Consider the following 14,511-nt stretch of genomic DNA (forward strand, 5'->3'; position numbering starts at 1 on the left):
AATGATGCCTAAAATTCTTTGTGATCTAAGCTCATGATCCTGATCCTTGATAGTTCCAGAAACTCCTTCCACATTGTTTGGCATGTCTTTCATCATATGACCTACTGCGTACAGATAACCAGTCAGAACTAATGCTTCCAGACTGACATTTTGGGGAGAATAGATCCAAATCAGCTTGAAAATTCAGTTTGAAATGGCCCAATCTCAATGGCTATAATTGGAGCACAGGCAAATCCCACTCACATGAACATGGCAACAGTAAATGAAGGGGATTGTTTTACTAAAACATTTAGGACTATTCTTTTCTAACCAAAAAGCACCTATCAAATGTTTGGCAAATCTTTGGATCTTGGAAAAATGCAAGGATGATGAGGAATAACTGGGCATGAAGGTAGATGACAGGATGTGTGGTACCTGGTTTTGCCTGGTCACCATACCTATTAGACAGACCACATGCTTCTTGCATTCACTCTCCACTGTGTTAATATTAACAAGGAATGTGATTCATATATAATGTTGCCAGTCTGAAGTGTTGTGTTACATACAGTCACTTTCTAAATTTGCTGGATTCCAATAAATACTGCATAACTTAGAAAGGATTTCCATGCAAAAGGACACAGTGCTGGAGTAACTGAATATGTCAAGCAGCATCTCTGGAGAACATGAATAGGTGACGTATCGGGTCGGGATCCTTCAGATTGCATTTCAGGTCAGGGTCCTTCTACAAACTTCGCTCCAGAGAAGCTACTTGACCTGCTGAGTTACTCCAGCACTTTGTGTCTTTTTGTGAAAACTATCATCTGCGATTCCTTGTTTCTACAAGGATATCCATGCAACTTGTTGGACAACTGTTGGGTCTACTTGTTTTTTAAAATATTTCTTAATATTTAAATATCTCTAAATTGCAAAGAGAAATGTCGAAATATTTTCTTGAAAAGGGCTCAATAACAATTTATTACATTCAATCTCTGTCTTCTTAACTGATGTATGTCGCATGTCCATTAGCAACTGGCAGACATTCTGTTGAATCAAAAACAATGTCCTTCACCATTTCTGGATCTTGAAAATAGCAGTCCAATACAATCAAATATAATTATATAATTAGATGAAAAGGAACATGCCAAAATAGTTGCTTCATTGGTATTTGTGGATAATTCAACCATACCACGTTTTCACGGTCTTTCACGTTAAGGTAATGTGCAGGTTTGGTACTTTTGAAAAAAATAAACCTTATCAAAGGATCATTAATACAAAGAGGATAGGACAAATTGCTTGAAATATTATAGTAAAAGTGTCATTTTACCTATTTGTATCATAGAGGATGCAATTTATGACTCCAGTCCTTTGTGATCCTGTGATCTCTTGTTATCACGAGTGATTGTTTAGTTTTAATACATAAAATGCTAACTTGCTTGCCCTTTACCTTCATCCTATCTTTAATTATGTAATAATGCAGTTTGCCAAAGACAAACTGGTTTTGCAAATGTCCTTATACCATTCTGAATAAGTTATTAAATGCCATTTAAAGGTCAGAGTAAAACAAATACTTTGCTCAAATTGTATTGGTGCAGATCTCTCAAACATATAAGCCTGGCTTAATGCAGAGACTTACCTACTTGTCCCCATGGAAATTCTGGTTAATTCTAGTGGAAATCAGCAGTGACATCTACTGCTCTGCTCCCTACACTGCTGACTATCCGCATGGTGCTCCAGTGGATTCATTAGTTATAGGAACAGAATTACGTCATTCAGCCTATCAAATCTATTCTGCCACTCAATAATGGCTGATATTTCTTTCCCTCTCAACCCCATTCTCCTGCCTTCTCCCCGTAACCCCTGACATTCTCACTAATTGAGAATCTGTCTATCTCCTTTTCTTAAAAATATCCATTGATTTGACAACTATCTATGGCAATAAATTCCACAGATTCAACACCCTCTGACTAAAGAAATTCCTCCTCATCTACTTTCTAAAGGCACGTCCTTTTTTCTTCCAAAGAATTAGCATGATATCCCCAGAATTTAAAGTACTCGTGTACAAAAAAATGCCCATGGTCAGGTCACACTTAATGCAGCTAGGACATCCCCATTCCCATCCCCATTCAAATGAACAGAGGCAGCAGATCCTTATTAATTTCACTTAATGTTTAATTTTAATTTTAATTTATTTTTAAAGGATGGCATTTAAAATGTTAAGCCTTTTAATATTTTCAATAACTTGATCAGTTTTAAATATTCTTCTGTGATATGTCTGTCACCAAATGTTTGTGAATTTCAAAAATATTTACACAGCACAATCCCAGTGAGAGCTTTCAGTATGAGAATGGTCTCAGTGGCTGACAAAGCCATTTACAATTGGAGGTAAGAGTAGGTTACTTTGCCCCTCAAACATAAAAAAATCTGTTTGCTTTACTGTGCTGGCATAACAGCCCTTTTCACATAATACGTTAAAGCACCCCGATCCCTCTGCACGCTGGAGATCTGCAGCATCTCACCATTTAGACAATGTACAGTTACAGTTATAGTTACAGTTTACTTTATTGTCACATGTACCGAGGATAGTGAAAAGATTTTGTTGTGTGCTATCAAGTCAGTGAAAAGACAATACTTGATTACAATCGAGCCATTTACAGTGCATAGATACATGATAAGGGGATAACACTTAGTGCAACGTCCGACCAAGGATCATGCGTGGTCACCAATGAGGTAGATCAGCACTGCCCTCTGGTTGTGGTAGGATGGTTCAGTTGCCTGATAAAAGCTGGGAAGAAACTGTCCCTGATTCTGGGGGTGTGCATTTTCACACCTTTTCATACATTTTGCCTAATGGGAGAGGGGAGAAGAGGGAGTGGCCAGGGTTCAACTCATTCTTGATTATGTTGCTGCCCTTGCCAAGATAGCGTGGAGTATAAATGGAGTCAATGAAAGGGAGGTTGGTATGCGTGATGGTTTAGGCTGCGTCCACAATTCGCTGCAATTTCTTGCGGTCTTGGATGGAGCTGAAATAGTTGGTCTAAAACGCTTTGTATGGTGCACCTGTACCATTTGGTGTGAGTTGTAGGGGACATGTACTTCTAGAACATAGAACAGTACAACACAGGAACAATATTTGTTCAGAACATGACGTCAAGTTAGACTGATATCACCTGCCTGACATGATCCATTTCCCTCTATTCTCTGCACTTCTGTGTGCCTATCCAAAAGTCGTTTCAGGTCAAGAGCCTTCCTCAGACTCATTTGCAGGAAGTGGGAGGAGTCGATGGAGGATTTGTTAAGGGTGAGGACCTGCTCCACCTGGAGTAGAGTGTTAGTAGAAAGCAAGATTGTTGTCCTAGCAGTGTTCAATCAGATGATCTATCTCCCTCCTATACTTTGACTTGTCATTGCTTGTAATTCATCCAACGACGGTGGTGTCATTGGTGAAATTAAAGATGGAATTGGAACTGTGTCCGGCTACACTATTTTGGGTACAGTGAGTAGAGCAGAGGGCTGAGCACCAGGCCTTGAGTTGCTCCTGAGCTGATGGTTATCAAGCAGGAAGTGTTGCTGCCAATTTGTACTGACTGTGTTCTGTCGTTGAGGAAGTCGAAGATCCAGCTGCAGAGAGGTGCGCAGAGCCCCATTTCCCTGAGCTTGGTGACCAGGTGACCAGTTTGGAGGGGATGATGGTGTTGAATGCCGAGCTGTAGTCTATGAACAACAGCCTGATGTAAAACTCGACTTTGTTGAGGAAATATTATTGCCATTTAGTGTTTTATTAATCAAGTGACATTGGGATTGAAATCACATGTAGGCTATATCTCATCACCTCATGTACTGTAACTGGGCAGACTGTTTACGCACCCTTTAGAAAGTACCTTTAACACAGAAAGATGTCAACCAAAAAATAAACTGATTCCACAGCAACACTGCAGGTACTGCAACATTATTTTAGTCATGTCACCTGGCACAGCTGTAACAGGGATACTGTGAATCTAGTTCAAGTAGTTAAAGTAATCAAAGTAGTTTCTCAGAATACATTACAAATCTAGCAAGTTGGGGAAATCAGTGACAAATTCACATCTTTCCAATCATTTTAATCGGCAATCATTTAATATTTGCTTAAGCAGCACATCTTCAATAACCCATGGTCATCTTTAGCTTTAAATGTGTGCATTCAAAGGTATCATTTCAGATAAAAAGGTATGTGGCAGGGTTTCAGATTCAGGAGGAACAGTGCATGACTCTGGATCGCTAGCAATGCTGGTAGGTGCTTTAAAATAATCAAAATGTCACAGCAGCATCTTGAGATTGACATAGACTTAGCGGATTTGAGTGCAAACAACCTTCATGGTGCCTGGGCGGATAAATATTGTGGAGAGTGACAGGCAAGCAGATTTTAACCATAGTCTATGGACTCAGTCACACAGCCTGACATCTGCTGCAAGTTCAGTGTTCTGTAAGCAGTATGGATTTTGAAGAGAAAACAAATCTATCAATAATGACGCACAGAATATTCCCAAATTGTTCCTTCTGACCGCAGTAGTGCTGAAGATTGACAGCAAAGCTATGTAATCATAATGGCAATGCAATAAAAAGTGTATTAACTTAGGTCTGAAACCTTTGCTGTTTCAAGAGTCAAGGCACAAGAGTGTTTTATTGTCATAGTTCCCCAAATGGTACAATGAAATTCTTACTTGTGGAATTGTCGATGTTGCAAACTTGCAGTTTGTCACCAATTATCAGTGCCTTTTAAGAGCAACTAGGCCAACTGGCCCTGTCACACTAAGCCTGGTCTCCCAACGCAAGCCGTTCTCCTTAGTCCAGCACTCACCCATAGCCGACAACTGCGCAGGGGCTGATCATTTCACCTTATCGGCCTCCCTTATTTTTAAACTTAAAAAAAAATGCATTTGCACTTGTAAGGGCGAGCATCTCAGCGTACTTGGATAGCAACAATGTTGCGAGCAGGGCTAAGCACAGGGCTAAGCACAGGGAAAACCAGTTATTTTTTCTAATTTTCTGCACATTTGTGAACATTTTCATAAATAGCTCGGGAAATAAGGCATCAAATTTTCAGTTGAGGTGATTTTTGACATCATGGCGTAAATCTCTATCGGAATATGTAAAGATTTCACCATTAGCCCGTCGTGTTTTCGAGGAGATGTGAAACTCAGACGAACAAGACATACACACACAAATAAATACACACACATCCAAGATCAGAGTTTTATAAGTATGTAGATAGATGGCATTATGGGCAGCACGGTGCCAGCACCTAACAGCGCCAGAGATCCCAGTTCGATCTTGACCATGGCTGCAGTACAGAGTTTGTACGTTCTCCCCATGATCGTGTGGGTTTTCCCAGGGAGCTCTGATTTCCTCCCATACTCCAAATACGTACAGGTTTGTACGTTAATTGACTTTGGTAAAAATTGTAAATTGACCCTGGTGTATGGGATACTGCTAGTGTACACAGTTCGATGGTCGGCGCGGACTTGGTGGGCCAAGAGGCCTATTTACATGCTGTATCTCTAACCTAAATTATTAACAATATGACCCATTAGATAAGGATCTTAGAACACAACATTTTGGGCTCGGTCACCATTTTAGCCTGCACTGTTTGTTGACACCCATTGAGGTTTGAGGTGACTGAGAGCCTCATGTACATAAAAGGTTATTCCTGCCATGGTGCATGATAGCCACAGGTTGAATCAACCATGATTTGGCTTTGATCAGTCTGAAGAAGGATCTCGACCGAAAACATCACCCATTCCTTCTCTCCAGAGATGCTACCTGTCCCGCTGAGTTACTCCAGCATTTAGTGTCTACCTTCGATTTCAACCAGCATCTGTATTTCTTTCCTACACATGATTTGGCTTTGTAACTACTTTGTGGATCTTCGCTCCAATCTCAACTCCATTGACTGATTCCTCACCACCAGTCATTTCAAGGCCAGGAAATGAAATGCCTACAAATAAAAATACTTTAATACATCATATATGAAAAACCAGCATGGGAACAGACCCTTTGGCTCAATTTGTCTTACCCTTAATCTTATTCCGAAATGGCTGACTCTATTCTAATAACTTGATAATTATTATTCTAATTACTTAATCCACTTGATATTGGAATGGAGGTAACTCAACCACAGTCACCTGCAAGAGCCAACTAGTATAAGGCTGGGTGGATTACATTATGCTACTACCAGACAGAATCCGAATCCCATAAAATGTTAAGTGTTGTTTTACATTCATAAGAGTCTGGCTTGATAATATACAAATGTTAAGAAGATATACAAAATCCCAATTCAATTTGTTCAGAGGGAAATTAGAAAATAGTGAGGAAAGCCATTTAATCAGGTAAATTAAATTGTCTCTCAAAGTTGATTTAATTTAGTTTATTATTATTATCACGTGTACCAAAGCACAATAAAATATTTGTAGCGTGCTATCCAGTCAGTAAAAAGTCTAACACATGATTACAATCAAGTTGCCCACAGTGTGTAGATACAAGGCATGACATTTAGTGCAAGATAAAGTCCAGTAAAGTCCAGTTAATTGGATTTGGTAACATTGTAAATTGCTCGTAGTGTGTAGGATAGTGCAAGTGTGTGGGGTGATTGCTGGTTGGCACGGACTTGGTGGGCCGATGGGCATGTTCCCTTGCTGTATCTCTAAAGTCTAAAAAAACATCCACTAGGAAATTTGGGACAAGCTTTGATTAAGTACTTGGTACCAGGCAAAGCCAGAACCTTGATCTTTGCTGTTTATAAGATTTGCAGAGAGTTGGGGGAAGAGAATGCTGGTATAATTTCACAGAGAAATCTGGCCATTTCAAGATCTTAAGATATCCTAAGGAAATTTACTGCTATTGTACTTCTGAAGTGTTGTTACTTTTGCAATGTCAGAGACACGTAGAGATAGTAATATGATCTGTCTTTTATTGATGTTGGTTGAGCAATAAACACTGTTGCCGGGAACCTCTTGAGAATGGTACAATAGGGTCTTTTACATCTGACAGAAACTTGCTTTATCAACTTATCTTAAACATAGCTTTTCCAGAGGTTCAGAATTCTCCTGGGATTGTCAGAAGTAACCTAGATTTTATGCTCATACACCTGGAGTGGGAATTGAACCTCAAACCTCGGTCTTAACTCAGCAAGAGTGCATTTAGTAGGCACTAAAATAGTAATGTGCAGCCACTGTGCCAAGGGATTCGTGAAACATTTCTCAAAGATGGGTATCAGACAGTTTGCTGCTCCATGCATTAAGAATATTCTTCTCCAGAACAACTCCCACAAACTGAGAAGAAAGAGTACAGGATTGGTGCAATAGGTCAGGCGGTGCAGTGGTAGAGTTGCTTCTTTACAGTGGCAGAGACCTGGGTTCGATCCTGACTATGGGTGCTGTCTGTATGGAGTTTGTACATTCTCCCCCAGTGACTGCATGGGTTTTCTCTGGTGCTCCGGTTTCCTCCTACACTCCAAAGACATACAAGTTTGTAGGTTAATTGGCTTCTGTAAATTATCAATTATGCCTGGTGTGTAGAACAGTGTTAGTGTACTGGTTGGCGTGGACTCGGTAGGCCAAAGGGCCTGTCTCCACGCTGGATCTCTGAAGTCTAAAGTCACAAAGTGCATGTGAGCAACAGAGTATTCAGAAGCAGAGTAATTCCCTCACTAATGTACAATTAAAAACCGATGAAGCATAAAAAAACCCCATTTATGCGGTCTGCTCGAGAGCCAAAGCATGGGTTGAATATCAAGGGAATATACCGTTTTTGACAAATATTTATTCACCACCCTGCTCTCCAAAATTGGAACTGCAGGGTTCATTGGCCCTGGCTCCTATGGGTTGCTCAGGGCCTTGTGCTCCGTTAATAAAATAGGGCACTCCAGGGAAATAAGAAGTTTCCTGTATGTTCGAGATGCTGTCAGTACTCAGCCAGAAACAAGTGTTTTAGTCTCTCCGTTTGATTGGAGTGTGGAAACATACTTATTATTATACAAACCTCCCAGGAACGGCTAAAAATAATGAGTGATACCACTGGATCAATAGCTTGTAGAATCACTGATACAACATTTCTCTTATTTGTGCCTTCATCTCTTTGGGTCCTCTAGGACATTTCTTTAAATCTGTATTGCTGTCAAAAAAAATTATTGCCATTTCACAATTTGGACACATTGCAGTTTAATTGCAGACTAATAGGTAGGTTTCAGTCAATCTGCATTGAACTCCCATACAATTCAGCCAGCTAATAGACACCTATCCAATTTAATTTCTCTCCCTCCTTACAAAGTGTGACATGTATTGTTCTTGTATATAATGAGCAGTGAGATGTGAGTCACACTGGGGTTTCACATGCTCGAGAGTATTTTGAGGGTGCTCTCATCTGACCTCTGGCATACAACATAGAGAAGGAAACAAAACTGTAAAATGGCTCACAAAATACAATTAGAAGCACAGTGAAAAGTTTTACTGGAACCCAATATTTTGTGCATATCATTATAGTTCTGTGCAGTAGAAGTGATTCCTTGTCTATAGTGCCTAGAAATAGCTGATCCCTGCATCTGAAGTCCCTTTTGTCTTCATACCACTGATCCCTGCTCTTGGATTAGAACAGATATCAAGGGATAAGGCAGGGAAATGGGATTAGGAGGCAGAGATCAGCCATGATTGAATGGCGGAGTAGACTCCATGGCCTGATTGGCTTAATTCTACTCCTATAACTTGAAAGCGTGATTGCTGACTATGGATCTGTATTGTCTGCACTGCTCGTTGGTAAGTGTGTAGGATCCCAGATCATTCTGAATTTGGGGTTCATCTGTGTCTTACTGATAAATCCCCTGAACCCAGTGGGATCTACCTTCTTAAGGTCAGTGCAAAATTGGGTTGATCAAAGGTCATGCTGGCCTGAAAAAAAATACAGAGAAGGGAGATGAAAAGGAAAAGGTAGATGAATCCAAGACTCTTAGTAGCATTTGTGGAGGGACACTGTTACTTCTTCTGGTTTGGATTCACAACTCTGACAATGTTACTGTTCAGTATAAGAATAACCAGCCATGACACCATCAAGGCCAACTGCATTCACTGTGGTCTTTTTACGAGTTTGTTGCCAGGACTCGAGGGGCTGAGCGAAAGTGAGAGGTTGAGCAGGCTAGGATTTTATTCCTTGGTGCACAAGAGGATGAGGGATGATCTTATAGAGGTGTATAAAATCATGAGAGGAATAGATAGGGTAAATGCTGGGAGTCCTTTACCCAGAGTAGGGGAATCGAGAACCAGAGAACATAGGTTTAAGGTAAGGGGGGAAAGATTTAATAGGAATCTGAGGGGTAACTTTTTTTATACAAAGGATGGTGGGTGTATGAAATGAGCTATCGGAAGAGGAAGTTGAGGCAAGTACTATTGCAACATTTAAGGAACATTTAGACAGGTTAATGGATAGGATATGTTTAGAGGGATTTGGGTCAAACGCAGGCAGGTGGGACTAGTATAGGTGTGACGGTTTGGGCAAGTTGTGCTGAAGGACCCGTTTTCATGCTGTATGACTCTAAGGTCACCACATAAACAAGTGGAGTGTGCAGAGTGAAAACTAGTATCCTCAAATAATCAGAATGATGCCTTGATGTATTGGAGGAGCCAGATCTGTATAATAAACCATCTTGCTGTTGGAAACAGCCAAACATTCCAGCCACTCAGCATCTCTGTGCAAATGGTGGCAATAATAGGGAAACCGGGTCTACTGATCCACCTTCTAGCCAATAATTAATGTTAAAACAAAGCAGGATGTATGTTAATCATACCCATTTATGGAAGTCTTTTTAAAGTACTTCCAATTGCATTGCCCTTTCTACTGTATGAAATAAAAATGAAAGATTCTGGAAATACACATCAAGCTAGGCAGCCTTTGTAGAGTACACCACAGAGCTAATGTATCAGGCCAATAGGCTTCCACTAGAACAAAGACAATTTAAAGATAAACCTTTGACATCCCATCAACTTAATTTCTTTACTGCACGTTACTTTTCTTTCTCATTTTAATTATTACTTTTAAAAGTGACATAAATGTTAACCCTTAGTTTAAACTGAAGCATATTTGCAAACACATGTTCCAAGTAGTTAGTGCTGGGACCTTCATATTCAACCATATTTCTCAGGAACCTTTGCAAGAAGGCTCACAGAGTTTCTGATTTGTTAGCTATATAACTACCCAGTATCTAATGGAAAGTGAACTGAGGTGGAGTAAAGCAGCCCGCATCTTATTTGACAAGTTGTTGTTATAAGTTTGAACATGTGCTGCAAATGGAAGGCCGATGAAGGAGAAAAAACAAGTCCTGGAAAGTAAAACAAAATTAAACAATTTAGTCACAACAAAAGTATCATGTAAATTTAAAAAGACCAATCAATTTTCCTTCGGCTCACATAATGAGGAATTTACCCCCTAATTTACACAAATGGACAAGCCATTTCAAAATAATATTTTGCAATGCTTTTGGTTGGAGCAATTGATGATTTAGGATGGAATCATTTTCTTCCTGGGTTTCCAATGTCAAGTTAAGATATCAGTAGAATATGATTCTAAATACTTTGTTTGTGCTGGAATTAACTGAGTCCTGTTGGTCCTGTTGAGTTGACTGATCAGAGTGTGATATTGGGAGCAGACTGCTGTAACAGTAAATCAGTATGTGCGCATGGACAACTGACAGCAACAGAGGCCTCACTTGAAGTAGGGATTGACATCACAGGCATTGCAAAACTCATCAAACAATCACTTGGGGGAAGATACTGTCAGCGGCAGTAATTATACCTGGTAATTGGTGTCATTTACCTTGTCACAGCCCACTGAATGTGACTAACGCAGGACATTTGAGCTGTCACACGCTGTTAGCTCTGAGGTGCCGGAGCTTTTGGAAGTGCATGTCTTACTCACGTCGATAATAAATATATGCATCAACGTATTCCTGAAATGTTAAATGCTCCTAAATAACATTCCCTGGTTCAAAGTAAAACAAGATTCTTAAGTGTGTATGGTTGAAAGCTTCAGGTTTGTTCCTATTCATCAACAATTAACCTTTCATAATATGCAAGATTTTGTAAATAACCCAGACATTTATTGACTCTGTTGCTTGTTTTCCGGTGCAAATTGTGCACCCAAATATCCAGCATTGTGGCGGTGTGTAAGCATTTATTACTGGTCAGAAGCCCATCAAGGAGAGAAACTGGTGTCTCCAGGGTTGGAACTGATGCAGAGGTGAACCTCTTCGTACTTACAATGGGGACATTTGACACCTGCTTGTGGACAAAGCTGTATTGTCCTGAACACAGTTGGCACCAGTAAAGGAAAGTCACAGGGCAATAAACTGCAAGGTCAAACAGTTTATTTGATACTAGCCCTCTTCTTCTTCTTGCGTATGGCGCGTACAGCCTAAAGTTGTACGACAACTTGTACTATTTGATCTTATTTGATTGTGCACGCCGGGTTGATTGGGCGAAACAGGGCGGACCACGTGAAGGTTGCAATCTTCCACCCTATACTAGCCCTCTAAACCCTTGAACTATGTCATAGTGCCATCAAAATGTCTTCTAATTTTTGGAATGGAAATATCATAATATCCAATTACCTGTAGCTTTTACATTTTGGAAACAATGTAACCATTTCAATTGCATACCATTCATATGTTAAATTAAACTAATATCCATGCAAATCAGGATGCAGTCAAAATGAACAATTATAATATTTCTAACATTAATGACGGCACCATCTTGCTTTACTGTGGTCATCTGCCTTTGCTGTCACAAATACATAGCCGTCATTCCTATGCACAGACCTCCATGCACGGACCTCGCGTGTTCTGGGTCCCACTTCAGTGACATTGTTTCTAATCAGATGGTGGTGCTGAGGGAGAGAGAAATGGAGGAATTGGACGCACGTATACAATGCAAATCCTTGGCTTCACCATTCCACAGCAACATTTGATTCCATAGTGTTACTGTCATGAGACCAGGGAGAGTATTGAAGTTCAACTGATAAGGATTGACAGAATAATACAGGTCGCGGTTCTGTGAATTATGACATTTAATTAAAGATTAAAAAGATAATCCAGGTTTGTAGGTATTGCAGCATCTGCTGCCCCGACATCCTGTCATACATAAGATTATTATCACTTGGCCTCATTTTCAGTGCCATACATAGAACATTCTATATATAAAACTTAAGGAAGTCAGAATACAAACTGGCCTCGCTCCACTCGTGAATACTGGAAGGCAGTACTAAGTGGTATTGTGTGAAGCTTAGACACAAAATTAGTGCTGTGTTTCAAATCCCAGTAATGGGGGTAATTTTTGGTCTGACACTCGAAAATACAATAACAACATAACTGGTTCAGTGGAAAATTAACAAAAATCTTTACTGCACAATGGTCTCAATGAAAAACATCGCCTCTCCATTCCCTCCACAGATGCTGCCTGACCCGCTGAATTCTTCCAGCATTTTATATTTTGGTTTGGTAGTGTTCATTAGGAAAAAGGAATATATCACTATATTTTGACTTTGGTCTGCCTCTGGTTTACATGAATTTGCCTTAGAAATTACTCAGCTGGCGAGCAATAATTGCAACTCCAAATTGTGAGAACAGGCAATACAAATATTTTTTACATTGTTTGCCAATATTTGAACCATGGATCAGTCCCTCTGCAAAATATTATTTATAGGAAAGATTTCTGTTCATTTATCACAATTGTTGATACGCCCCCTTGTAACTAACAATAGAACTGAGCAATCATTTATCTTGAAACAAAACAGGAAGATTATTCTGAGAACCAGTGGAAGAAAGAGATGCCGTTATGGAGAAACTTTCAACTCAACTAACTGGGCATTTATTCCAGAAATATTTTTTATTTATGATATTTACAGTGAATACTACATGGGCATGTCGGTTTTTTTTTTCATTCACTGTGCCAATCGTTTCCATACATTATTTCACAATGTATCAATGCCACCTTTGAAACTTTGCACAGAGCTTTGCCCCTCATTATCCATTGATAATGAAAACCTCGGCTATGGTCCTACTAAAAAAGATCACAAATCAATCTCAAGAGTACTTCTTCATGTTGAGAATGCATAAAATGACCTTAGAAAGAGCTAGAATTTGAATTTACTACATAAAAACAGGCACTTCAGCCCACCAAGGCCATGCCAACCATTAACCACTCATCTACACAAATTCTTCAATTTATTCTCCCCATATTCCCATCAGCTTCCTCCAGATTCTACCCCTCTCCCACACACCGGGGGCAATTCACAACAACCAATCAAATTACCAACCCGCACGTCTTTTTTGGGTGGAAACCAGAGCACCCAAAGTAAACCCACGAGGTCACAGAGAGAACATGTAAACTCCACACAGAGAGCATCCAAGTTCAGGATGGAAGTCGGGTCTCCAGCACTGAGAGAGTTGCTCTACTTACTGTGCCATTGTGCCATCCCTAGATATCCTTTATATTCCACTGCCCTTATAATAACCTTGGATGTGCAAAGAGAACCATGACTAGTTTTAAATGTATAAATTATAACAATCTCTACAGCATAAGAACAGATATATCTGTCTTGAGGAAATCCCAGATAAATGCATGGGGGACTGAAATATTTAAATTTACGTTTTACATTTGGAATTCTTCGGAATGTTTTAATGTGCCCAAATTAAAAGAAAAGACAAACTAATTAAAAGGTCTGGAATCCAAGGATCTTCTGAGATGCATATGCTCACTGTGGATTCCCAAACAAAACGCAGATTGACCTTTGGTAGTTGCCCTGGTGGGAACTAGAGTCCAGATTAGGACTGATTCCCACCATGACGTATTGGGCCCTATTGACACATATGTTCAACTGGGCCTACAGCTTCATAGTGGGATCATAAGAACGACAGGCCAAGGCCTGTACATAAACATATGAGAAGCATCAAGGCAAAGACCGTCAAAACTGCAGAAAAACTTGACAGTCCAACATATAGGAACATTAAGTAACTAGACCAGAGTGGAGTTTGTAATAAATTGTCACAGATTATTGTGCAAAATCTATGTTAGAAACAAGGAAATGCAGATACTGTTTTACAAAGAAGGACACAAAGTGCTGGAGTACTTCAATGGGTCAGACAGCATCCCTGGAGAACATGGATAGGGAACATTTCAGATTGGGACGGTTCATCAGACATTCCTTGTAGCCGTTCCCCTCCATTGAAATCAACAGGAAAGCACACCCTGTCTGAGGTCTATCGTGATGCAGGATGCTTGAGATATGCCATTTATTGTCACTATACATGTACAGTGAAACTGAAAGCTGCTCGACATCGAGCAGATCGGTGGCGGAAAGTTGTTGTAACGTGCTCGCAGGAGCGACACAGCTATTAACCTAACTACCATTTCAGGAACCTGTGCTCAGATGGAAGTCTTTAAATTGCTGACATTACAGTGGTAAATACTGATGATCCCAACACAATTCATAGCTTTTTGTTTCTTTGAGGCAAGTTTT

At 39.9% G+C, this 14,511-nt stretch overlaps 1 protein-coding gene across 1 annotated transcript in view; it reads left to right on the forward strand.

Moving 5' to 3' along the window:
* The window catches only part of LOC129706413 (protein kinase C-binding protein NELL2-like), a 229,900-nt gene that overhangs the window by 117,880 nt on the left and 97,509 nt on the right, over positions 1 to 14,511 (forward strand). The gene's annotated exons all lie outside the window — the stretch shown is intronic.

The sequence above is a fragment of the Leucoraja erinacea genome, chromosome 19 (genome assembly GCF_028641065.1).
Source record: "Leucoraja erinacea ecotype New England chromosome 19, Leri_hhj_1, whole genome shotgun sequence".
Taxonomy (NCBI): Eukaryota; Metazoa; Chordata; class Chondrichthyes; order Rajiformes; family Rajidae; genus Leucoraja; species Leucoraja erinaceus.